The 27,767-nt window shown below is 38.0% G+C and overlaps 1 protein-coding gene across 1 annotated transcript in view; it reads right to left on the reverse strand.

The window, feature by feature from the left end:
- The window catches only part of CUNH4orf17 (chromosome unknown C4orf17 homolog), a gene marked incomplete at its 3' end in the record, with an annotated part of 83,883 nt that overhangs the window by 26,468 nt on the left and 29,648 nt on the right, over window positions 1–27,767 (reverse strand). The window contains exon 3 of the mRNA XM_055313279.1: window positions 14,777–14,841. The remainder of the gene's footprint in view (window positions 1–14,776; window positions 14,842–27,767) is intronic.

Consider the following 27,767-nt stretch of genomic DNA (forward strand, 5'->3'; position numbering starts at 1 on the left):
GGGTAGGTAGGATATAAGGAACTCCCTATGCTTTCTGCTCAATTTCTCTGTAAACTTAAGAACTATGCTAAAATATAAAGCCTATTAATTGAAAAAGAAGGAACTACCTCAAATCTAAAGAAAAGTAAAACTATTTTAGTTACTATTAATAATGGCCCACATCTTTCTCTTACACCTAGTGCCTATATTGATTTTAACACTCTTTGACTGATAATTCATTTCTCATTTATTTTAATGGATATCATTCCACAGTTCATGAATTAGCTTAGAATAATATTTTTCTATTAAGATTTCTCTTTATTATAAGTATTGATTTTGGATTGTAACTTTTTAAGACTTATAAACTCAAAAGAAATGAATCATTCTTATGAAAGGTTTTTTTCCCCATAGACAATAAAAATATGAAAAGAACATATTATTTAAATAAGGAATTAACAGGAGGCCAGAAAAGAATTTGTTTAAACAAATATTATCTTTATTAGATAATCAGAAATCTCATTTACTTTATAATGAAATGACTAAAGATTTTCTTAAACCAATATTAGAGAAACCCATCAATGCAAAACTGGCCAATGTATATCACAGATGGATTCTGTAAACTAAATCAGTTATAATAACTTCTACAAATGTGCTGTTATTTACTAGAGCCCAGATGCAGTTTTGTAAAATAATATGTATATTTTAAAAAAACACAAACAAACAAAAGATACGAAAGAAAACAAAATACACACACACTTGTTTTCACTATTTTAGCTTACTAGGTATTTGCTGGAGCAGTATAATATGGAGCAGTAGTTCTCAACCTATTTTCCCCACGATGGTGCACATGACAGGCGATGTTCACAAGAAAAGACATGTCCCCAGTGCACATTCAGATTTTAAAGAATGCATTCCACACTTGTGAAGCAAAGTTCTAAATACATTCTCAATCACTGCAACTATGGTGTGTCAATAACTGATGCTCAGAAGAGCTTTATAAACAGGTTTTAACTCCAATCTTTCCAAAGATGCCATGCAGGCACATGGCATTGCAACTAATCCCTAGAGACAGTATTAGAAAACCTACCATTCTTTATATTAATTCCTTTTAAAAGCTAAACAACTTGCAAACATGAATATTTTGGCTATTATTAGTAAATATGTTTGGTCTTGCCTCACTGCCTGTATTTCAAAATCTTGGTGGAGCCCTCCTGACTTAGAAGTTATGCCCAAAAGATCTGCTGAAAGTAGCCAAGTGAAAGTAGCCAGGTTCTATTTATAATTCTATTTTTCTTGTGATGCCAGCATTCTACTTTCACTATGAAGAAGAGGAAAACCTGTATAGTGGTAACTGAGGGAAAATCTAATTAAAATTACCATTGCCATCCAGAGAATTATGAAAGCGCCTCTGAGAGCAGTATTTCCTTTCCTACAGCCCAATGAATTGAACTATATATTAGCAAATCACTAAATTCTATTTAGACTACATGACACAAAATCCTCAAAATCTGTGTTTTAGAAGCATTATTAATCATTTAGTCCTGACTCTGGTCATTATTACATTTGAAATATGCAAATCTGTATTAAATATTAATAATCTCAGTCCAAAACAACACTTAATGTTTAAAACAAGAGAACACAGTATCTGATCAACAAACAGCTGAAAGTTACTATGAATTACTAGAGATGTAAAGATTACCATTTAGGTGATGAATGCTGAACCATTTTACATTTGAAGATCCCCTAACCTAAAATGCATCCCACTCAGATTGTCATTCATGGATCTGCCTAATTGTGGCTTTCTCCAAAAGGCTTCCTTACCCTTCTCGAAAGTAGCTCCTAACCATCCTCCCAGGCTCCATCACTCTCTATCCCTTACCCTCCGTACACTGTCTCCATAGCATGTGTCATTCCCCATCATTTTTTTTACATTTCTGTGTTTATTTTCTGCTTTCCATAGGATATCATAATCAAGCAGACAATGGTCTGGTTCAACCTCTGTATTCCCAGTACCTGTCCCATAGTGTATGCTCAGTATTTGTTACGTGAAGTTAAATGTTTTTGACAGAATAAACGTCTTTATTCCACTAATTAGCTTACTTTATTTGTATGATCTCCGCAAAGATAGGTAGTTTACTTTAAAAGATAATACACCATCACCTCAAAACAGATTTATTTGGCCTTCACATAATCTTGAAAAGAAGATGAACCCGTGGTCCATTAACTAAATCATATCTAAACTTATTGAAAATTATTTTATTGATGAATTTAAAATTATACCTGAGGACAGTTTTCAAAGAAGGTAATCTGGTTGACAGGAACTCAAAGTTGCTGATACCCTCCAAGCCTCATATTGGGGCTATACTGATGTGTCATTGATTTCCTTAATTCTTTGCACTTGAGCTGGGAATTTTCAATTGGCAGAGACAGCCTAATGTCTAATGCTTCCAAAAGAATATCACTACCTCCCTCTAATTTCTCCCACTGTTGCTCCAAGGAGCCCACGGGGCTCCCTGGTTGTTAAGCTACACTACATAGCTTAGCAACATGATAACATTCCTTAGGGAAATCTGAGTTCCAGAACCTCTCCACCTGCCATTCTTCTCCGAACTTCACTTAACTCCCAGCTTGACAAAACTGCATGGCAGCAGTGATTCCTCTCAGTGTCAGACATAAAAGTGTTGAACCGAATGCGAGAGAAAGAGGAGAAAGAGAAAAGAAAGTACAATTTTAGTCATACTGATACTTTTTCCCATAATTCTGGTTGACGAACACATACATTGCAGATGTAATCAAGTGTAATCAAACTGAGCTCACCCAAAGCCTATGGGAAGAAAGTGTGGATGATTTTATTTTATTTTATTTTATTTTATTTTATTTTATTTTATTATTTTATTTTTATTTTATTTTTTGTATTTTTTTATTGGAGTTCGATTTGGTGACAGGCACTTAGGGGGGCACTTGATGGGATGACCACTGAGTGTGGATGATTTTAGAGATAACCCAGTCATCCTGCTTGGTAGTCAGGATGTCCATGATGATGCGTATTCAATAGCCTTGAAAAAAATTGAAATGTTAATTAAAAGCCATAAAAAGACATTAGGTAATACAGTTAAAGTCATAAAATTTCCTGTGAAAAGGGAAGGTGAAATCATACATAGCAATTCCATATATGTGCATGTACACACACACACATACACATTACATACATGTTGCTTCCAACTATCAGGATTAGATATCCTGGGACTTCCTAATATTTTTCTTTTAAGACCACATGTGATTTTTAATTTCTGAATCACAGTCTCTGAAATCAATGTAGATGGTTTCTAAAGGGCAAATACTAATTTGAAGCAATGCAAGGATAGAGATTAATTTAGTCTGTTTTCTTGATTGTCTCCAAAAATTAAAAGCTAAACATCTCCTCATGCCTATAACACGTTCAGGACTTATGCCATGCTATTTTACTGTATTTTATGGAGGATTTAAAGGATTTTCTAAGGCAATTTTGACATTCTGAGATTTTCATTCTACACTTTGTATCAGTTAGGCATTTGCTTTACACAACTAGTCACAGAGACTTATTTCTCCCTCACATGAGACTCTAATAGTCGAAGGTTGGTATGGAAGCTCTATGGTATCATTTTGGGCCTAGGCTTGTTCCACATTTTAGATTCATCTTCCTTAATATGTGGCTTCTCCTCCTTGATGCTATCTCTTATCCAAGATGGTTCCTGAAGTTCCAGTCACCCAAATGGCTGCTGTATTTCCAGACATCAAATGCATAATTCAGGCCAAAACAAAAGGAAAGGGGCGTAAGAGCAGAGAAGGACACATGATAGCGATGTACTTCCTCCATAAAAGCCTTTCATGAGTTTCAGACAATAATCTAGATGTACAGATCACTTCTAGCTACGAGGGGGAGACAGAAAATGTAGCTTCTTCACAGGACACATTGCCACTGATTTCTAAGATAGGAACTCAGTTCCTAACAAAAGGAGACAAAGTATATTGGGTTGTAATCTCTACCAGATCCTGACCCCTTCATACCTAACCCCTTTCATTCATGTAGGTGTCTACATTTTGTGTGGTGGCACCTTTCATTAGAGAGGTTCAAGGATCCATCAGAGGGAGACATACCCCTGGCTACGTAACTATAGGTCTGTTATATTCCCTTTATGAAGAACTGGGACCTTTCTTGTCACATTACTGGAAAAAAATGATACAACTGGTTTGTTTGGGCAAAATTTGCAGTAATTCTGTCAGAACGAAGGGACAAGAGGTTGCTCTGCTGCCCTGCTCAGGGCACACATATACCTTTGTTGCCTTGGTAACAGACAGACTACCAGTCTAAGATACTCTATTATTTTCAGCAAAGATAGAAAATAGATGGAGAGATTTCTTGGAATATGTGCATGAATTTTTGAATGGTGATTAGTTATTTTAAAAACACTGTTTGGGGTGCTTGGGTGGCTCAGTATGTTAAGTGTCCAACTCTTGATTTGGGCTCAAGTCATGATCTCAGGGTCATAGGATTGAGCCCCATGTTGGGTTCCATACTCAGTACAGAGTCTGCTTGTCCCTCTCCCTCTGCCCCTCCCCTCCTCAAATGAATAAATAAAACAAAATCTTCAAAACAAAACAAAACACTCTCTGTGGTAATCATAAGCAGGCAACCCCCAGGTTGTTCATTGTCCACAGACATTTTGAATATTGTTATGGACTGAATTGTGTACCCCTAAATTCATATGCTGAAGCCCTAACCCCAATGTGACTATATTTGGAGATAGGACCTTTAAGGAAGTAAGGCTAAATGAGGTCATAAGGGTGAGTCCAAATCTGATAGGACTGGTGTCTTTATAACAAGAGGAAGAGACACCAGAACTCTCTTTCTCTCCATACACACATAGAAGAAAGGCCATGTTAGGACACAGCAAGGAGGTGTCTGTCTACTAGCCAGGAAGAGAGGCTTTACCAGAAACCAACTTTGCCAGAAACTTGACCTTGGACTTCTAGCCTCCAGAATTGTGAAAAAAAAAATGAATTTCTGTTTTTTAAGCCACCCTATCTGTAGTATTCTGTTACGGCAGCCCTAGCAGATTAATACAAGTATGAATATGCAGAACACTCTGTTAGGTCCATTTTCTCCATATATAAGCAATGTAGCCACATCTTGGAGCTGTGAAATTCTTGGACCTTTTCATTTTTATCCTCATTTTGCATTTTCTATAAAAATGCCACCAGTGTCTGCTTAACACATAAGAAAGTAATGTAAATAATTTATGAAAAACAAAAATGCTAATTTAAAATAATACAAGAATAAAAACTGATCTCATCCGGTGCCTTGCCTACCCTATACTTTGTTCTGTCAATTTAGGAAACACATGAGTCAGCCTTAAATTTGCAACAAGTATCTGCAATCACAGAAAATAGTACTTTGTGATTACCAGAGCATAACAAAAGTACTGATGGTAAGTGTAGTAGAAAGATTCTAAATTAGCCTCCATATTTCCTCCCCGCTAGTGTACATACCCTGTATAATCCCCTTCCCTTGATTGTGGGCACAACTGTGAATATGATGAATGTCACTCCTGTGATTAGGTTACATTCTATGGCAAAGATGAAGAGATTCTGCAGATATAATTAAAATCCCTCATCAGAATTGCTATAAGCTCATCAAAAGGAGATTGTTTAGGGGTGGGTCTGACCTAATCTTTAAAAGAAGATTTAGGCCTTCCCTAAGATCAGACAAGCTTCCCAGCTAACCTTAAAGAAGCAAGCCATCATGAGTTCTACAGCTAGAAGGAAATGAATCTGCCAACAACTCCGAGAACCTGGGAGAGGACTCTAAGCTGCAGAGAAGATCCCAGACTCAGCTGGTGCATTGACTGCAGCCTTATGAGACCCTGTTCTGAAGACCCAGCTAAAGATAAGCCGTAGCTATACTCCTGACACATGGAAACTGTGAGGTAACAACTTTGTGTTGTTTAAAGTTTCTGGGTTCCTGGTAATTTACTAGGCAGCAGTAGAAAATTAATACAATAAAACTAATTTATGAAGACTATTCATGGTCATACTCAAATATAAAAACAATATCTGTTTCAAGTAGCAGGTTGTGATCTCTTCAAGTGAGGCAGATTGTGAAGATGGTTCACAGGATCCAATCATAAAATATATCCATGTCTTCACAGGAATGTGTTATAGTTATGGGCTGCATGTGTGTCCTAGGGAAGCAAGCCCAGCAGGCTGAAATTCAGTTGGCCTACCCTGACTGGGTGTACTGATTGTTATGAGCTATGTCCCTTCCAATTGGTTGGTATCCATGCCACCCTAGTTGTTTGATATTTTGGATATCATCTCTCATTATAGGACAATCTCTGTCTTCTCAATTTTGACAGATTGTCTAAAGTTGCCCAAGCAAACCTGTTTCATGGGAGAAGTGATTATTGCCTAAACTTGACATTTAAAATGCCTCAGGTGGGAGCTCATCAGGAGAGCTCTGATGGCATAGTGAGAAGACGAGTTAGGCCAGTGCAGCACTTCCAAGTGCTTTCCAAGGTTCATAACAATTCCAAGACCCATGACAATATCTGTCACAATTCCAGGACTTTTCAGTTTCAACACACTACTGATAATATTAGTAATGCTAGCAGGAAGGCTCATTTTCTTAAGACTTGTCTGATAGAAAAGAACCTTTAGCAGAAAGCCCCTCCTTCTCAGTATTAGCTCAGCTCATTGCTGTCCCTCCATCACTCTCAGCTTTTATTCTCACTGTAGCGGAGATCTCTGTGTTGCTGCATTTTACTTTTGCTCTTACTTTTCAGCTAAGAATGTTTTTAATTTAATAAATGTCCCACTCCACATGCTGCATATCATTCATTCTTTCCAGACTCTTCTCTGAAAATCTGCGTGCCAAACATTGTGCAAGATGCTGGGTGCACAGTTGTGAAAAACAACAAAAAAATCCCTGATGGCTCCTTTCTTCATAAAGCTCAAACACAGACTCAAACACATAAACCTATATAGTCTCCCAGTTTGTCCATCAAATACTAACTGTCCTAAATGCGTGTCCACAGAGGAATTAATATTTTTCCATCCAGTTCAGTTCTGGGGAAGATGGTAGAGGAGGAGCATCCTAAGTTCTCCTTGTCACATAGATAACTCCTAGATAATACCCACATAAAGGTGAACAACCCAGAAAACAACCTGAAGGGTGAAGAGATTTTCCACAGCTTAAATGTAGAAAAGAGGCCACAATGAAGAGGGTGGAAAGGGCAGGGACATGGTCAGCAGCCAAACTGACCATCAAGACTGTCCATGGGAGGGAGGGACACCATGGGTGAGGAGAAGGGAGAGGAGCAGGCCCTACAGTAGGCACCCCAGGCATGGGGGACCCACACAGGGAAGATAAATCCTCATAATATTTGGTTTTGAAAACCACAAGGGTTTAATTTCCCAAGTTTTTATCATCAGTGGAGCTTCACATCTGGAACTTTAAAATTCAGCAGGCTCAGTCAGAGGTCTATAGGAAACTGAGCCCCTATCCTTAAAGAGACAGCACAACAAACATCCCTGCTGAGATACAGGATTGGAGCAACAGTTTGAAAGACACCTGGGGTATAAGGGAGGGATATTTGTTTACTAATCTCAAAATGTGTGCTGGAAGGGTAGGGATCTTTGGGAGACTTCTCCAAGAACAAAAGAACTGGCAAACACCATTTCCCTCTGCCCCATCTACCAGTCCAGATACAAAGACACCTGCAGGAATCAGTGCAGGGCAAACACTCTCCACCTAATGTACTAATAGTGTGTCCCCTCCACCCCTACTCCCAAATTATCCTGCAGACCCAATGATCCAACCTGGTCTGGGTAGGAGTTCTCCAAAGCAGCTACAAGTCCCCTCCAACATCAGACCAGCACAAGCCTTGCTAACACCATGCACCCCACCTCTGGTTCTTCTATGGACTCCCCAGCATGTACCCACTTTGGGTCCACCCAAAGTGGTACCACAAGCATGGCAATGTGCAAAGCAGCCCTGATGAGGCCCAACACCACTCCAAAATGACCTGCTCTGGAGAAAGGGGGAAGATAACCATACACATCAGTCTGACTGTGGCCCCAGCAGTGGGCTGGGGGCAGACATCTAGTCTGACTCCAAGCTTCTCAGGGGACAACACAAGGAAAAGTACCCTGCATTTGTTGTTACTGCATCTCTAGCAAACACCTTGTCTGACCCAACTCAAGCATAAGGTGGCCCCAGATTGGCCCATTAATAGGACCAAACGCTGCCAACAATAGGCAAAGAAAGTCATTGCAGCCAACTGGTCTAAAGGCAAATGTGGGTCAGCCACAATAGTAGGGTGCACACAATACACACAGGAAACACCCTTGAAAAGCTGAGTTCTAATAACTTAAGAGCACATTGCATTGAAAGGCACTATAGGATTTCTTCATAAGGCTACTATTTAGTAGGAAATATTGCCAACTTTCCTAAAATATAGAAATAGACACACAGAGTTTGACAAAATTAGGAAAGAACTATGTTCCAGGTGAAAGAACAGGACAAAAAATCACAACAAAAAAGCTAAATGAAATGGAGATAAGTGATATGTCTGATAAAGAATTTAAAGTAAATAATAAAGATGCTCACTGGACTTGAGAAAAGAGTGGAGGACCTCAGTGAGACCCTTAGCAAAGAGATAGAAAGCAAAAAAGAACCATTCAGGGATGAAGAGCTCAATAACTGATATTAAAAATACATTAGAGGAAGGGGTATCTATGTGGCTCAGTTGGTTAAGCATCTGACACTTTTGGCTCAAGTCATGATATTGAGGTTGTGAAATTAAGCCCTGTGCCAGGCTCCATGCTCTGTACTCAGTGAAGAGTCTGCTTGAGTTTCTCTCTCCCTCTTCCTGCTCTCTCTCTAAAAATAATAAATAAATAATAAATAAATCTTTTTTTAAAAAAATACACTAGAGGAAATAAATAGACTAGAGGAAGTAAAATGGATTAGTGACCTAGAGGACAGAGCACCCAAATACATAAAGCTGCTAATAACAAACATAACACAAAGGAGGGGCACCTGGGTGGCTCAGTTGGTTGAGCATCTGACTCCTGGCTTCAGCTCAAATCATAATCTCAGGGTTGTGAGATGGAGACCTGCATCCAGTTCTGCACTCAACAGGGAGTCTGCTTGGAATTCTCTCCCCATTTGTCCCTTCCCCTGCTTGCATGCTCTCTCTCACTTTCTCTCTCTCAAATTAATTAATTTAAAAAAATTTTAAAAACATAAAAGAAGTAATCAATAGTAATATAATAACAGTAGGGGCCTTTAACATCCCACTTACATCAATAGATAGATCATCCAAACAGAGATCATCCAAACAGAAATCAACAAGGAAACAGTGGCTTTGAATGACACATTGTACCATGGATTTAGCAGATATATTCGGAAAACTCCATCCTAAAACAGCAGAATACATGTTTTTCTCAAGTGCATATGGAACATTCTCCAGATTAGATCACATGTTAGGCCACAAACCAAGTCTCAAAAAATTCAAAAAAACTAAAGTCATGCTATATGCATCTCTTCCAACCACAAGAGTTTAAAACTAGAAATCAGCCATAAGAAAAAATCTGGAAGGAACACAAATATATGGAGACTAAATAACATGCTACTAAATAATGAATGGGTCAACCAAAAAAATTAAAGAGGAAGCAAAAAATACACAAACGAAAATGAAAACCCAACAGTCCAAAATGGGATGCAGCAAAGGCTGTTCTAAGAGGGAAGTTTACAGTAACATAGGTTTACTTCAAGAAGCAAGAAAAATTTCAAATAAACAACTTGACCTTACGTCTAAAGAAGCTAGAAAAATAAGAACAAAAAAACTGCAAAACCAGTAGAAGGGGGGAAATGATAAAGATTAGAGCAGAAATAAATGAAATAGAAACTAAAAAACAAAAAAAAAAAAAAAAAAAAAACCACACTAGAACAGATCAATGAAACTAGGAGTTGGTTCCTTCATAATATCACCAAAATTGATAAAACTTTAGAAAGACATTAAGAAAAGAGAGAAGGGAGAAGAGAGGACTCAAATAATGAGAAATGAAAGATGACAAATAACAACTGACACCACAGAAATACAAAGGCTTATAAGAGGATTTTATAAAATATTTTATGCCAACAAATGGAACAAACTAAAAGAAATGAATAAATTTCTAGAAACATATAAACTATCAAAACTGAATCGGGAAGGGCAGCCCAGGTGGCTCAGTGGTTTAGTGCTGCCTTCAGCCCAGAGCATGATCCTGGAGACCCAGGATCGAGTCCCATGTCGGGCTCCCTGAATGGATCCTGCTTCTCTGTCTGCCTGTGTCTCTGCCTCTCTTTCTCTCTGTGTCTCTCATGAATGAATAAATAAATAAAATCTTAAAAAAAAGACTGAATCAGGAAGAAAAAGAAAATTTGAACAGACTAATTGCTAACAATGAAATTGAATCAGTAATCAAAAAGTTCCCAACAAACAAAAGTCTAGGATCAGATGGCTTCACAAGTAAATTCTACCAAGCATTTAAAAAAGAGTTAATGTCTACTCTTTTCAAACTCTCCCAAAAAATACAATAATAAGGATAAACAAAACTGGAGTAATAAAAATTCCAGATTTCAAGATATACTACAAAGCTATAGTAATCAAAACATTATGGTACTGGCACAAGACACATTAATCAACAGAACAGAATAGAAACCCAGAAAGGAACCCATGAATAATCTTTGATGAAGGAGAACAGAATATCCAATGGGAAAAAAACAGTCTCTTAAAAAAATAGTGTTGGGAAAACCAGGTAGCAATATAAAAAAAAAAAAAAAGAATGAAACTGGACCACTGTCTTAGACCATACATAAAAATAAATTCAAAATGGATTTAGGACCTAAATGTAAGACCTGAAAACCATGAAAATCCTAGAAGGGAGAACAGGTGGTAATTTCGCTAACACTGGCCATGATAACATTTTTCTAGATATGTCTCCCGAGACAAGGGAAATAAAAGCAGAAATAAACTATTGGGACTACATCAAGATAAAAAAAGATTCTGCACAGCAAAAAACACCATCAAAACAAAAGTACATCCTTACTGAATGTGAGAATATATTTGCAAGTTACATATCTGATAAAGGGTTAGAATCCAAAATATATAAAGAACTTATACAACTCAACTCACAAAAACCCAAATAATCCAATTTAAAAATGAGCAGAAGACATGAGCAGACATTTCTCTAAAGAGGACATACAGGTGGCCAACATGAAAAGATGCTCAGCATCACTTACCATCAGGGAAATGCAAATCAAAACCACAATGATATATCATCTCACACCTGTGAGAATGGCTAAAAAAAAAAACACAAGAAACAAGTGTTGGTAAGGATGCAGAAAAAAAGGAACCCTCATACACTGCTGGTAGGAATGCAAACTAGTATGGCCCCTCTGGAAGACAGTGTGGAGGCCCCTCAAAAAGTTAAAAATTGAATTACCAATGATCCAGTAATTCCCCTACCTAAAGAACACAAAAACACTAATTCTAAAAGATAGATGCACCTCTATGTTTATTGCAGCATTGTTTACAATAGTCAAGTTATGAAAACAGCCCAAGGTTCATTGATAGATGAATGGATAAAGAAGTGATATATATACCACATACATGTTGTACGTGGATAAATGTAGAGACTATAATCCTAAGTGAATGAACAACAACATGGATGAATGTAGAGGCTATAATCCTAAGTGAAATAAGTCAGAGAAAGTCAAATACCATATGATTTCACTATGTGTGGAATTCAAGAAACAAAACAAATGAAGAAAGCAAAAAAGAGAAAGAAATAGATTCTTAACTATAGAGAACACCAGAGGTCACCTCTCTGGTGGTCACCAGAGGGCAGGTGGATGGGGGGTAGGGGTGGGGGGGAGATGGGTAAAATAGGTGAAGGGGATTAAGAGTATCATTATCATGATGAGCACTGTGTAATATACAGAATTGTTGAATCACTATATCGTACACCTGAAACTAATATAGCACTGTATAATAACTATAATGGAGTTAAAGCTCACAAAAAGACTGTCCATCAAATATTAATTGTCCAAAATGCAATGTGGTTTCTTACATTGTTGGATTCTTGAGCACAATAAAAGGCCTAGAATGTATCTTCTTTGGGGATTACCCCACTCTTGGTTTTTCCCTCATATGCTTCACTGTCTACTAGATACTTCCACTTTGATGTCTCAAAGGCACCAGAAAAGATAGCTCCTATTCAGTCAAATAATAGCATAGTAATAACATGTATGACGTGCTTGTTTTCAAATCAGACTCAGTGTTGTATTGAGTACTTTATACGGATTATCTCACTTAATTTTTACAACTCTTTGAAGTAGATATTATTCTTATTAGATCTTGTTATTCTCATTTCATATAGAATATAAACTGAGACTTGGAGATATTAAATAATGTTCTCAGGACCATGTGGTCATGCTATCAGGGTCTAACCCAACTGTTTGAGGCAAGACTTGTGTGTAATCATACCTTCCTAAAACAGTTAATTGATTACCTCTAAACTATTTAAAGCCCTGTGCACTATGATTAACTGTGAAATGTGATACAGACACTTAGAAATGCATCCTAACATTCTAATTCTATTCTAAAGGTTTTCACATATAATATCTTTAAAGAAACTCTTTGCACCAGGCTTAAACACTTGAAATGCGGCTAGTCCACAATGAGATATGCTCTAAGTATAAAATATATATATGGAATCATGAAGGTTTGTCATTATAAATAAAATAATTAATAATTTTTAGCATTCATTATACTTTTAAATGATAACATTTCGAATAGATCAGCTTCAATAAAATGTTATTAATTTCAACCATTTCTATTTTTTTTAATGTGGCTACCAGAAAATTTAAAATTACATGCGTAGTTCACACTATAGTTCTATTGGACGGTATTGTTTAGAAGACCAGGTATTGTGCCTTTTTTACCTTACCTCAGTTCCAAAAACATTCTGCTTCTTACAGGAATTCTCTTTGGCAGGTACTGACCCTTAATATTTCAAAATTGAACACGAACAGATAGTTCTCTTTACTGATATCAGACTTCAAGCTGATCTTAGGAATATAAAGAGATGATTTGGTAACTGTTACCACAGGCCTTTTTGATGCTGCAGGCTTGCTAATGGCTTTCTCAATTTTCTAGGAAAAAAAGCTAAGGATCAAGGAGGAATACCACCAAGTGTTCAATTCAATATTACCTAAATAACTAGGTTTCTGCATTGTATAAAGGAGAGCTGGAAAGTAAAAACACACCTCCGGATTGGCTGATATCTAGTGATTTGGGGACAGCCAGGACATTGCAGAAGTAATTTTTTACTTAGTTTTCTTTATCTTTCTAAAGATAATTACAACAAGTGCTCTTGTTTATTGGATAAATTAGGGAGCCACTTACGTTCACTTCTTTTTTGGTTGGCAAAGGAGGGATGGTAGATTACTATTCTGCTATGAGCTTACATACCTGTAATTCTCATATCTTTACCATAGTTTTCATTTGAGAGTAAGGAAATGGTGAAAGTTAAATTTTAAAGTTTTGAATATTTAAATAATTCATATTAAATTTTATTTTGCAATAATTATAGATATGCAGGAAGTTACAAAGACAGCACATAATGTTTCTGTATACCCTCCATCCAGTTTCTCCTAATCTTCCATTACTATTGGCACACTTGTTAAAACTAAGAAAGCAACATTAGTACATTACTATTACCCGAACTTCAGACTTCATTCCAATTTCAACAGTTTTCCCACTAACGTCCTCTTATTCTGTTTCAATATTCAATCCAAGATGCCACATTACATTTAGGACAAGCTGGGATATGACTTGTCCAAGGTAGGGATTTTTAACACAGCTTTACTGAAGTATGATCAGTATACCAAAAAACTACAAGTATTTAATGTGTATAATCTGATAAATTTGGACATATGCATAAAACTACCATCACAATCAAAGTAATAGACATATCCATCACCTCCAAAGTTTCCTCATTCCATTTTTACTGTTGTTGTTGTTGTTATGGTAAGAACATTTAACATGAGATCTATATACTTTTCACAGATTTTTATGCACAATATAGTAGTATTGTTAACTATAGGCACCATGTTGTATAGAAGTTATCTATTTAATTTACTCATCTTTCACAATTGAAATTTTATACTCATTAACAACTCTCCATTTATTCCTTTCTGCAGCCCCTGGCAAACACCATTCTATTCTGCTTCTGTGAGCTTGATTTTTTTAAGAAATGTCATATTGTAGAATTATGCAGTATTTGTCCTTCTGTGATTGGCTAATTTCACTTAGCATGATGTCCTCCAGCTTCATCCACATTATTCCATACAGTAGGATATCCTTTCTTAGAGCTGAATAATATTCCATTATATGTAAATGCCACATCACATTTTATTTTTCCATTTATCCATCAATGAACATAGAGGTTGTTTCCACGTCTTGACTATTGTGAATAAAGCTGTTTTCAAATACACAATCCTGGGGGCACCTGGGTGGCTCAGTTTGTTAAGCATCTGGCTCTTGGTTTTGGCTTAGGTCATGATCTCAGGGTCCTAGGATAGAGCTCCCCACTCAGCAGAGAGTCTGCTTGTCTCTCTCTCTGCCCTCTCCCTGCTCTCTCTCATTCTCTCTATCTCTCTAAAATAAATGGATAAATCTTAAAAAAAAAAAAAAAAAACAATCCCTACCTTGGACAGGTGGGAAGATTCCAGAGAAGCTGGGTCCTCTCATTTCACCCGGTCTCTGAAAGATACTACAGAAAATTAGCTCATTAGATTAGCTAGTCAAGATCTTGGAAAGGATAAAATGTTGATATGATATAGGACAAGTGTGTTTTGAATAGTCATATGACAAAAAGGGACGAGACTGAGTAAAATGGCATATAACTTGACCCCGCAGTGAAGGGGGTTGCCTGAGGAGGGCAGTAGGACCCAGGATGAGTGGGTGGGGCTAGTATTATATTGGTAAAATTCACCCATGTTGTTGGGAATGGTGGTAATTGAATTTTATTTCCATATGGTATTCCATTATAGAATATGCCATTATTTATTCATCTGTTTTTATTTTGATGGACATGGGTTATATATATATATATATATATATATATATTTGGCTTCTTTGAACATTTTTGTGCATGCATTTCTCTTGGACACATATTTATAAATGGATTGCCTAGGCACACATTGTATAACTTTAATTTAGTAGATAAGGTCAAAAGTTTCTCAATGTGATAGTTTCAATTTATGTTGCCATTAGTGGTATGAGACTTCTGGTTGCTTCATAACCTTACAACACTTAGGATTATAGTTCTTTCTAAATTTTGAAAGTTTGGGTAGTAATTAATGGTATCTAATTGTGGATTTAAATATTTGTTAATCTATCAAGCTGAGGTAGAATTTGAATACAATCAAATTCATCTTTCTACAGGTATACAGTTCAATGAGTTTTGACAAATATGTGCAGTAATATAAATACCACCACAATCAAGATATAGAATATATCCATCATTCTCACGTCCTTTGGCAGGAATTCCCTTCCTCCATCCCAATAGCCATGCAGACACTAATCTATTCTGCATCTGTATAGTTTTACCTTTTGGGGAATATTATGCAAATGGCATGTAGCTTTTGGATCTGGCTTCCTTTATTTAGTACAGTATTTCAAAGATTCATCTTGTTGATTATATTGTAGTTCTCTCCTTTTTTTGTTGGAATATGTTACAATTTATTTTTTTTAAGATTTTATTTATTTATTCATGAGAGACAGAGAGAGAGAGAGACAGAGAGAGACAGAGAGAGAGAGAGAGAGGCAGAGACACAGGCAGAAGGAGAAGCAGGCTCCATGCAGGGAGCCCGACGTGGGACTCGATCCCAGGTCTCCAGGATCATGCCCCGGCTGAAGGCGGCGCTAAACCGCTGAGCCACCCAGGCTGCTCCTGTTACAATTTATTTATCCATTTACCATCTCATGGATATGTGAATAGCTTCCAATTTTTTATCATTATTAATAAAACTTCTGTGAGCACTTGTGTCCTAGTCTTTATATGGAACTATGTTTTCATTTTCCTTGGCTAGATACTTAGAATTGACATGGTCAACTTATGTTATCTGTCCTTTGGTATATAAATGACAAAAAAAAAGTGTATCTGGGCACTTAAGTATTTCCTGAGTATTTACTATTGCCAGTAACTGAACTAAGTCTATAACATATATACATTATTTAATACACTTACTTACATATAAGACATCTGTGACCCAGACAAATCCAGAGTTAAAAAAGGTCACACAGACCTTGTCAGAGTTGGCATTCTAATTCAGACTTACTGAACTAACACTCATATTCACAGGTTCTGGTCCATGCAGGAAGTAAATGTTACTGAGATCCTTGCAGATTGATTCACAGTATCAGCCAAAATCAATGATGAACATGAAAGGGCTCCACAAATGGTAAAGCAATATGCAAAATTAGGTGTTACTATGATGTGCTTAATTTGATTAAAGGCCAGAGATAGTGCAACCATTCAATAGACTTAGCTTTGGCCCAGAAGGAGAGCTCTGAGAAAGAAGCACATTCAGTGACTAAGAACATAGATTTTTGTAGTCAGAAAATTTTGATTTTAATCTTGGCTCTGCCTTGTACTAGATGTTTAGTTTTATAAAATTATATAACCTCTTTGGGTTAGACCTTCATTGGATAAAGAATAATAAAACCCACTGGATAAGGTTTCCTTGAAGACTGGAAGAAACAATGTTCAAGAAATAGGAAAAAAAGATCTTAAAATTTATATGGAACCACAAAACACCCCAAATAGCCAAAGCAATCCTGAGGAAAAATGACAAACCCAGAGGTATCTATCACACTACCTGGCTTCAAACTATACTACAAAGCTACAGTAATAAAGACAGTATGGTATTGGCATAAAAATAGACAAATAGATGAATGGAACAGAATAGAGTGCTCAGAATTAAAATACTACTGTATATAGTCATCTAATATTTGACAAGGGAGCCAAGAACATCCAATGGGGGAACAGAAAGTCTCTTCAACAAATGGTGCTGGGAAAACTGGACAAACACATGCACCACAATTAAATTGGACCCCTATCGTAGACCACTCACAAAAATTAACTCCGAATGGATCAAAGACTTAAACATAAGACCAGATATCACAAAACTATGGGAAGATAATACAGGAAAGAAACCCTTTAATTGATGTCGGTAATGATTTTCTGGATATGACATCAAAAACAAAGGCCACTAAAGCAAAACTAGACAAATGAGACTACTTCAAACTAAAAATCTTCTGCACAGTAAAGGAAACCATCAAAAAATTTGAAGAAAAAAGTAAAACATACAGAATGGGAGAACATATTTGCAACTCAAAATAATAATCACTGCAATTTCTGTTCCATTAGATAGTCAAGAAGTCTAGACTTATTTTACCAGTTTCCCTTCCATCTGGAGGGCAGTCACCAGGTAATTCTAAAACTATTTCACAAATGATTCCTGATTTTTCCTTGTCACTTTAGCCAGCCCTTCCTCTCACTCCACGCTGCTGCTCTGGGCTCCTCTCCAGATCACTTCCTGCCACTAGCTATGGCAGGGAATGGTCCCAGGACTCTTTGACCCCAAGCATAATACAGACACTCCTAGTGCTAATTAAAAAGTGATCATTATCACACTTTCTATAGAGCGGCTTCTATTCTAAGCAATTTCTACTTATTCTTCACAAAGCCTAGGAGGATGGTATTGCTATTTACATTGTTTTACAGATGCAAACACTAAAGCAGCAAAAGTTTATGTAACTTTGTCATTCAATTAGAAAATATCTACATCAGGGGATCCCTGGGTGGTGCAGCGGTTTGGCGCCTGCCTTTGGCCCAGGGCGCGATCCTGGAGACCCGGGATCGAATCCCACATCGGGCTTCCAGTGCATGGAGCCTGCTTCTCCCTCTGCCTGTGTCTCTGCCTCTCTCTCTCTCTCTCTCTGTGACTGTCATAAATAAATAAATTTAAAAAAATTAAAAAAAAAAAGAAAATATCTACATCAGAATTCACACCCCGGTATTCTGGCTCAAAGGCTCTGTTCTTCTGTAAGAAGCTAGCATGTCTTCACTCATTCCCTCGTATGCAAGAACTAGGTGGTATATTCAACAAAAATAAGACTGAAGGGTGTTGAAGAACAGAAGAGAGTTAAATTGAGGAAAACATTAAACTGAATTTGGTATTTCACAGTTCCTTGATGACCGCATTATCCTTACCCTATGGCCTCATGATATGTCTCAACGTCTCACCCACATCTACACACACACACACACACACACACACACACACACACACACACACACCACACACCAGAGGGCATTGTGCTATTTCCAGGATCCTCAATCCAGGTCCTACGCCTTCTGTGGAGCCAGATAGACAGTGGCTTTCCTACTGATACTTCAGATTTACACATTCTCGACATCAGAATTATCTGGAAGATTCATCTTTCTTTGCCTCTTTCAGCTTTTAGTGGTTCCAGGTATTCCTTAGCTTGTACTTATGAGACTATTCGTCATTGGATTTAGGACCTACCTGAACGATCCAGGATTAAATGATCATGAGACCCTTAACTTAATTATACCTAGAGACCCTTTTCCCAAAAAAAGGTCACATTTACCAGTTCCCAGGGATTAGGATAAGGACACATCTTTTGGGAGCGGGGGCAGTTACCACTTAACCTAGTACAAAGTGATTATAGGGTCATGGATCTTTTGAACAAGATACTATGGCAAGGGAATAAGTGCTTGTGTGTGCATGTACACACGTACGTGTGTGTGTGTGTGTGTGTGTGTGTGTGTGTGTGTGTGTGTAAAGTAGAAGCAATCTAGGCATCTAATTTCAAGGGTTTTTAACAGAAACCCAGCAAATGTGAGCAAGTCCCCCAGATCACACACAGAACTAGCTAGCGGCAGGATTGGTCCCATGTGTAGAAGAACTAAAAGAAATGTTGTGTCTTCAGCTTGAAAATGCTGACAGTTTTGCAAAATTCAAACTTCTATGGATGAGCTATTTGCTCCTCACACTTATGTCCACTCATTTGATTAAAAGGGAAAGATGGTGGAAATGTTTATTGAGTTTCTTGGGAAATTTAGGATAGACAACCTTACTTCATTCAGCTCATCAATCAAAACAGAAAAAGAGACAGGATAAATTTATTTTTTTTTCCAGCTTGTGGATCTAATCACTGTCAACTCCTTTCAAGTGATCTCTCTACAGGTGAGATGTTAGAACTCAAAACGGAGGTCTGACATCTGAATTCTTCTGAACTGTTCTTCTGGCTCTGAGAAGAGAGATTGCATTCACTGGGAGAAGGGCTCTACGTGAGATGTTTAGGTCTTCATAAAAAAGGATGAAAGAACATTCTCTGTCTTTTGCATATCCGCATTAGATATTTCACAAATATTGAGAGGTTAAGGCGATAGTTTTTGATTTTTTTCTTCAAAGGAAAAAGTATAGGATATGAATAGAGGAAATAGGGAAAAGAAGCATCGGTGCGCCAATTTTTAAAAAATGCCTAATTATATATCTAAACTTGTCGGAAAGGTATACCAGGGTGTTTTTTTTTGGAGGGCCAGAGAGGAATTCAAGATTATTATCAAACTGACCTTGAGAATTTTACTCTACTTATTGCCCCCTCTCTGCGAGATTTTTATTCCAGTCACAAGGGTTAAACGCCATCTTCACCACTAGGTGGCGGCAACGTGCTACACTGTACACAGATTTGGCTGCGCTCAGGTCAGCGAGGGTAGTGGTCCCAGAGGCAGGACCTGCTATGGCCATTCAGTTCCCTGAAGTAACCCCTTGAAGGTAAAAAAAAAAAAAAAAAGAAAAGAAAAGAAAAGAAAAAGATCAACGAAGGCTTATGCACAGCTCCTTCAACAAGATCTTCTTAATAAATCAGAACATCTGCACTAGATTGCTTCCACGAGAACTGATATTTTGTATCTTGGCATAAGCCATTGGCCAGCAAATGATCTTCAGTTTTCTCTTCATCCAAGATGAGCTATAAATACTTAACAATACTACATCTCAGGATAAGCAGAGTGAACAATTAACATAAATGTCACAAAAATGCCTTATAAACTCAAAAGTGGTAGAGAAATATGGGCTATCATTAACTATTAAGTGATTATTCCGGGATGAAAAGTAGCTGAAGAGCCAGGCCTCCAGCAGAGACTTGCTTTACAGCTGGAGGACACTGATTGTTCCTCCAGTACTCAGTTGTCCTGTCCCCCTTTCACCATGGGTTCACACAATGCCTGATTTGTCAGTACCCCCATGTGGCCTGAAATGTTACAGTATTGAAGGCACACTTGACAGTTCAGCAGCTCATTTATGATGGGCCAGGCATCCTTTTCTTCTTCTGGCATATTAGCAGCTAACATTAATTGCACTATTTTTCTCAAACTGGTTCTGAATCAACCTACCAGGGAAGGCTTCTTAAAACACAAATTGTAGGCCCTATTACAGAGCTCCAGAATTTTTGCCAGGCTCCTCAGATGCTTCTGACATTAGTATTGTCTTTGCAGTTTAAGAAGGTTATCACCTGTGACTACATTCTTAAAAGGATTGATGAGTTAGTGTTGCCTTGGATGCGCCAGCCCTTGAATCTGTCTGGAAAGTCATCATTGAGTATTTGTGCAGCCCAATCTCTGCATATCAATGTGGTTATACTTCCTTGCCCTTTCATATCCTGCCACCCACTTCTAATGGTGCAGAACCACCCTCAGTTGCCCAATGGGCCATTTTTGTAAGAGAACACTCACTCACCTGCCCTTGCTGTGTCTTCTAGGACCCATTTTCTGAGGTCCTATGTTTGTCTGGTTGTGTTCAGGCCCTCCATATGTACACCTTCTGCATTACTTTTTGCCGACTTTGCCTGGAGAGAAGAGATGCTGTAACATACTTGCCTTTTGGCTAGAGGTCCCTCATGTATTAGTTTCCTAGGGCTGCCCTAATGAATCATACAAACTTGATAGTGTCTGGAAGCCAGAAGTTAAAAATCAAAATGTTGGCTGAGTTGGATCTTTCTGTAGTCTCTCAAGCAGAATCTGTCCTCCGCCTCACTTGTAGCTTCTGGAGGTTGCTAGAAATCCCTGCTGTTCCCTGTAAAAGCACTACTCCAATCTGTCTCTGTGGCCACATGACCTTCTTATGCAGACACTGGTCATCTGATTTAGGGCCCACCATAATCCAATACAGTCTCATATTAACTACTGACATCACATCTGCAAAGACCCTATTTTCAGATAAGGTCACATATGGAGGTTCTGGTGGGCACGAATTCTGAAGGGACAAGAGTCAACCCACTTCTTTCTTCCTAGCTAGATCTTACAAGAGTCTGAAGCACCATTCAGGCTTGCTTGAGATTTTACCCACACGATGAGTCTATATCTCTACATGGAGGTTCATTTACCCAAAGAGAAAAGAACTAAAAAACCAGCTTTTCACCATTGAATACACACTTAAAAGTGGCAGTTCAGAGAAAATCATGTGAACTACAAATTTTTCAATGCTCACCACATGTACCCTAGTAAGGCTAGTTAGCATGATCAGGGAGCTACAGTGTGCCAGGCTTACCACTGATCTTCAGTAATAATAATAAAAGCTAATACTTGTTCATTAACTGTTTGTCAAGTGTTTCATATACAGTATCTCATTCAATTCTTTCAACAATTCTGTGACACAAGTGCTCTCAGTCTTATCTTCATTTTACAGATAAAGAAATGAAGACTTGCTGAAATTTGGTAATTTATTGAAGATAAAAATATTGTCAAATGGATGTCAGAGTCCAGTGATTGAATTTTTTAACACCCTTCAATGTAGTATCCCCATAAGAAAGACATTATCTTCTCCATTTGGCAGATAAGAAAGATATGAATACAAGATGTTAAGTCATCTGCCTGAAGTCTAGCCAGTAAATCTGAAATGCAAATCTTAGTATACTTTACCTTCTATCTAAATTCTGTTTATAACACCTGACTGACATTTTGGGCTCTACAGGGGCCCAAGTGATGATGGCAATGGAGAATAGAGGGTAGTTAGGATCTTTAAGGATTCAGCTGATCAAAAGAAAAAAGAAAAAAAAAAGAGGCAGTAGAATTATGGATAATGACCTAGATATGTTTGATCAAAAGTTTGCTAAATCCATGCTGGTCTGACTGTGTCCGGAATTTTGTATTCAAGAGACCTTTCTTCCTTCTTGAGGCTGATTCTACGTATGAGTGAGCAAGACAATAAAGGTTTCACACTACTTTCAGCTGCTTGAATTTAGGGCCATGGAAGCTATCATAATGCTTCAAGCTAAAAATGATAGCTCATTAAAGAGCTTGGATCTAAGACTCAGATCCCATGTCTGTTTCCAGCTCTTTTCCTTTCCAGCTCCTTCCTCATCTTTCTCTTCTTTATTCAGCTATTTTGTAAACACTTCTACCACCCACCGTGAAACCATAAAAACCTTAGAGAACACAAACAGCAACCTCTTTGACAATGCTGTAGCAACTTCTTTCTAGATATGTCTCAAAGCAAGGGAAACAAAATAAAAAATAAACTATTGGGACTTCATCAAAATAAAAAGCTTCTGCACAGCTGTGCCTGAATGGCTTGGGTCTGAGCATCCAACTCTTAATCTCAGCTTAGGTCTTGAATTCAGGGTCATGAGTTCAAGTCCTGTGTTGGCTCCATGCTGGGTATGGAGCCTATTTAAAAAAAAAAAAAGTTTCTGCACAGGGAAGGAAACCATCACTAAAACTAAAAGGCAACCTACTGAATGGGAGAAGATATTTGCAAATGATATATATGATAAAGGGTTAGTATCTAAAACATATAAAGAACTCATAAAACTCAACATCCAAAACACAAATAACTCAATTAAAAAATGGCCAGAAGATATGAATAAACATTTTTTCCAAAGAAGACATACAGATGGCCAACATGAAAAGATACTCAACATCACTTCTCATCAGAGAAATGCAAATCAAAATAATTATCACCTCACACCTGTCAGAATGGCTAAAATCAACAACATAGGAAACAAGAGGTGTTGGTGAGGATGTGGAGAAAGGGGAACCCTCCTGCACTATTGTTAGGAATGCAAACTGGTGTAGCCACTCAGGAAAATGGTATGGAGGTTCTTCAAAAAGCTAAAAATAGAATTACCCCATGATCCAGTAATGCACTACTAGGTATTGACCCAAAGAATATAAAAACACTAATTCAAAGGGATACTTGACTTGGTATTTATAGCAGCATTATCTATAATAGCCAAATTATGAAACAGACAAATGAAGGATAAAGAAACTGTGGTATGCATATACAATAGAATATTACTCAACCATAAAAAAGAGTGAAATCTTGCCATTTGCAATGGATGGATAAACTAGAGAATATTATGCTCACCAAAATAAGTCAATCAGAGAAAAGCAAATACCATATGATTTCACTCACATGTGGAATTTAAGAAACAGAACAAATGAGCAAAGGGAAAAAAGAAAAATAGAGAGGGAAGCAAGCCAAGAAATAGACTCTCAACTATAGAGAACAAACTGATGGCTACCAGAAGGGAGGTGAGGGGGCTGGGAGAAATAGGTGATGGAGATTAAGGAGTGTATTTACTGTGATAAGCACTGGGTGATGTATGGAAGTGTTAATTGCTATATTGTACACCTGAAACTAATATTACACTGTATGTTAACTGAAATTTAAATGAAAAATAAGTAAGTAAATAAATAAATAAATAAAATGGACTTACTATCATGTGCTTTGTAGGGGTTTCATGAACATTAAATCGGACAATGATTAACTAACAAACATTAGCTATATCAACTGAAGGGAAAAAACCACTTACAAAGAAAGATACAGAGCATAATTTGACCGAGGTAATTTCTAACAAATTACAGACTATAATTCCAGATAGAAAAAGGTCATCTGCTCTCCTTTTTTCACACTGGCAGAAATTTGGCCATATTTCTAGCTAAGCATATTCTGATATAAAATATTCTGTTCGGGATCCCTGTGTGGTGCAGCAGTTTGGCGCCTGCCTTTGGCCCAGGGCGCGATCCTGGAGACCCGGGATCGAATCCCACATCGGGCTTCCAGTGCATGGAGCCTGCTTCTCCCTCTGCCTGTGTCTCTGCCTCTCTCTCTCTCTCTCTCTCTATCATAAATAAATAAAAATTTTTTAAAAAATTAAAAAAATAAAATATTCTGTTCCATTTTTTCCATAAAGCATTGAAATGTTTCATAAGTAAGTAAATAAATAAATACTTTTTTAAAAAAATTAGAAGTTCTTTGTTTTGAAATAATCCAGAACAAGTCACAGACTTGTCAGTTTAGTTCTCTCCTTTGGATTGTTGTTCAGACCTCAATTTAGCCACTAGCTTTTCCATGATTATGCAATCTTGGGTCTTGTCTTCAATGAGAACTGCCATATGGTTCCATCCTGTCACATAACTTCATTTAAGGCCAGGGGAAAAAAAGCAGAGCTATGAATCTACCTGACCGCAGTTCTTTAAAAAGGCCCAGGGCTCTTCCTTCCAAGAGTGAGTTTGGCTAAGGAGCCTCATGTTTGCTAGAAGACAGGCACCTACTGCTTCATCTCAAAGTGCTATTGAGATCTGTCTTCCTTTTGCTTTTATCACCGAGAGGTAATTTACATTTTATACTCATATATTTCCTTTTTTTTCTCCAGGCACACTATAAAAGGCATGAGAGAGTGCTACATCTATGTCCTCTGACAGAAACCAGCAAAGATAAGCCAATTCTTAAAGATGCTATAGTTGACCCTGCTAATGAAACAAAAAATGGTAAAGGATCCTACTCCATGTTTTCCTGAGACAGGCCCTCAGGGGAATTCTGGAAATAGATGAAAAGAGAGAACAAATCACCAGCTTGACTTAATAAGTACAGTGCCTGCCAGAGTCATGGCTGTGTTTTCCCAAGGCCACACCTTCTGCCTTCCAGTTCTAGGCATGCCCCCTTTCCAGTTGCTATGATGATTTGTGGCCTGCTCTTCTAACAAACAAGCTCTAGGCTCATATCTATAAAGAACTGCCAGGCTTGGGAGTTATTTTCAAATTGTTCTCAGCCCGATACATAGCAAAACCAATTTCTCTGTTTTTTTTTTTAAAAGGGGGAGAAAGTGTGGGTGGTATACAAAACAAATTGGATTATCTTTTTACTTGATTCCTGACCTTCTCAAATGGAAATTCTCATGATTTTTTAAGATTTATTTATTCATGAGACACATACACACACACACACACACACAGAGAGAGAGAGAGAGAGAGAGAGAGAGAGAGAGAGAGAGGCAGAAGGAAAAGCAGGCTCGATGTGGGACTCCATCCGGGACTCCAGGATCACACCCTGGGCTGAAGGCAGGCTCTGAACCACTGAGCCACCCAGGGATCCCCTCAAATGAAAATTTTCATCAGCAGCACACTCAGCAGGTGAGTTGAGCACAATGGAGAACTTAGGCTTTAGCAAATGTGAAGCTCTTGCCTCCTTATGAAAAATTTGCTTTGGATTCTTTTCTTGGGCAGGGTGTACGTGCAGAAGAAAATTTCCTGACACTGCCAAGCACAATCTCACACAGCAGTTCTGAAAGCTGCCACACTGTGCCTGAGAAAAGGATTAGCAGAATCTTCCCCTAGCAGTTTAGAGCTGCAGAAACCCCATCCAGCCTGGCTCTCCAGCACGGCTCCAGCCCCACATGGCTTGGCAGAGTGGAAAGATGAAAGGATGAGTTGCAGCTTTCATCTGGCCATCTGACCACCTGAGTTTGCGGTGCTGGGGAGAGAAAACTTTAGGAACAAAAGCCAGAAACAAATCGCATTCTGAAGGTCTGGCGTTTGCTAGAGCCAGGCAGAAGTCAGCAGTGTTCACTGTGCTTCCGGGTGACTAGCAGCTGTGTGCCACTCAGCATTACAATAGCACAAGTCTTTCTGCCAAGAAGGATGATTCAGCAACAGGCTGAGGTCCACTTCTCTGTACACAAGGTCCTTTTTCCCCCCTCTCTTAATTAACCTTATCACTTATAGTAATTTTCTTTTATTGTCTATTCAACAGTTTAATAAGCATGTCTGCATGTTACTTCAAAGCTCTGAAGTCAGTATAATCTCCTCTCACTTCAAAGGTCACAGCGTTTAGCATCTTGCCACAAGCACTTGCCAATCACCACTAGAGCTGATACTTGAATCCAGTTCTCCTGACCCTGGGGACTATTTTCACTTCCCTGCTGTCATTTTGAGACTCAGGTGGTCAGAGTTCCTGTTTGAGGTCTGAATGGGGAAGGATCAGGGCTTGTGAGAAGAGAGCTGACAACTGAAGCTACCACGGTCCTGCATACCACACACTCTCATGGACCTGTAGTGATTTAGAGTGAGCATAGGATGGCCAGTATGTCTCCATTGGCCTGGAACCCACAGGCTTTAGCACTTAAAATCCCATGTTCTGGGAATAACCTCAATCCTAGGCAAACCAGAATGGTTGGTCAACCCATGTGTGGATTATATTTTGCCTCTGGCTCCACTTGAATTTCTGGTAGTACCTCTGGGTTCAGAAGATTCTTAGCCTCAAACTCAGGAAATTCTGGAGGTTTTTGAAACTCCACAATTGATCCTGCAAACCAGTTTTTACTGAACCTGGACTCCTGGTCATTTTGTCCAAAGGGTCCCAATATTTTAAATATTTTAAAGATCCAGGCCCTTGGTTACTAACAAGAAGCAAGGTGATTATGATGATTTTTGCTACTGAGTATGAACCAGGTAATGTAGGAAGTGCTTTATGATCCTCATCACTAATCCGCAGCATTGTAGTTATTACTATTCCCATTTTACAAATGTGGCAGTTGAGTTCACACACATTTAAGCAAGGCTCCAGACCCTGAACCAGGTGTATAGGACTCCAAAGCCCTTACTCCTTCCCACAGAACACTTCCCCAAGTTGCTTCCAGGTCCCCCGTATCTTATTCTGAGCAAACTAGAGTTGCCTGAGTATTTTGGGATTAGCACCTTTCTTTAGAGGCTTCTATAAACTTCTGAAGTAGAACCAGGTTCACAGCAGTTAGGAGATTCAGTACCCTGAGAAATTTGGCCCCAAAATTTCATAGAAACACTGTGAAGAGGTTTATAAGAGAGATCTAGCTGGCAACTTCTCCAAACCTAAATTTAGGACAAATGTGCTGTATTATCCAACACGATGATAAACTTTTTTCACTGAACTTTTTTTTTTTTTAATAGGTCATCCTCTGCAGTTTGGCTTTGGACATTTTATCCTCCAATCAATTCTCCTAGAAAAGGGATTAGAACCATAAAGATTTATACAGATACTAAACCTCACTCAATGCACTATTTCCTTTTTGCTTTGGAAAATTTTGTTTTATAGATTAATGTGCTATAAGATTTTGCCAAGGCCTTAAGAGGAGTTTACAATTGAGCATTTTTATGTCTATACTGGCAGCTCCCATGTTAGTACTGTTTTGCCTTTGTTCATAAGTAAACAACTTTTCATTGCTGAGATAAAGTTTGTTTACTTTGGTTTAAAGACTCAGAAGAGCTGTTTGTCTATACCTGCTTAACTTTGCCTGATAATGCCTGCAAGATAGGTCAGTTTTCTTCAGCATTTTTCCTGCTGGAAT

The sequence above is a fragment of the Nyctereutes procyonoides genome, unplaced genomic scaffold, assembly GCF_905146905.1.
Source record: "Nyctereutes procyonoides isolate TBG_1078 unplaced genomic scaffold, NYPRO_anot_genome, whole genome shotgun sequence".
NCBI lineage: Eukaryota > Metazoa > Chordata > Mammalia > Carnivora > Canidae > Nyctereutes > Nyctereutes procyonoides.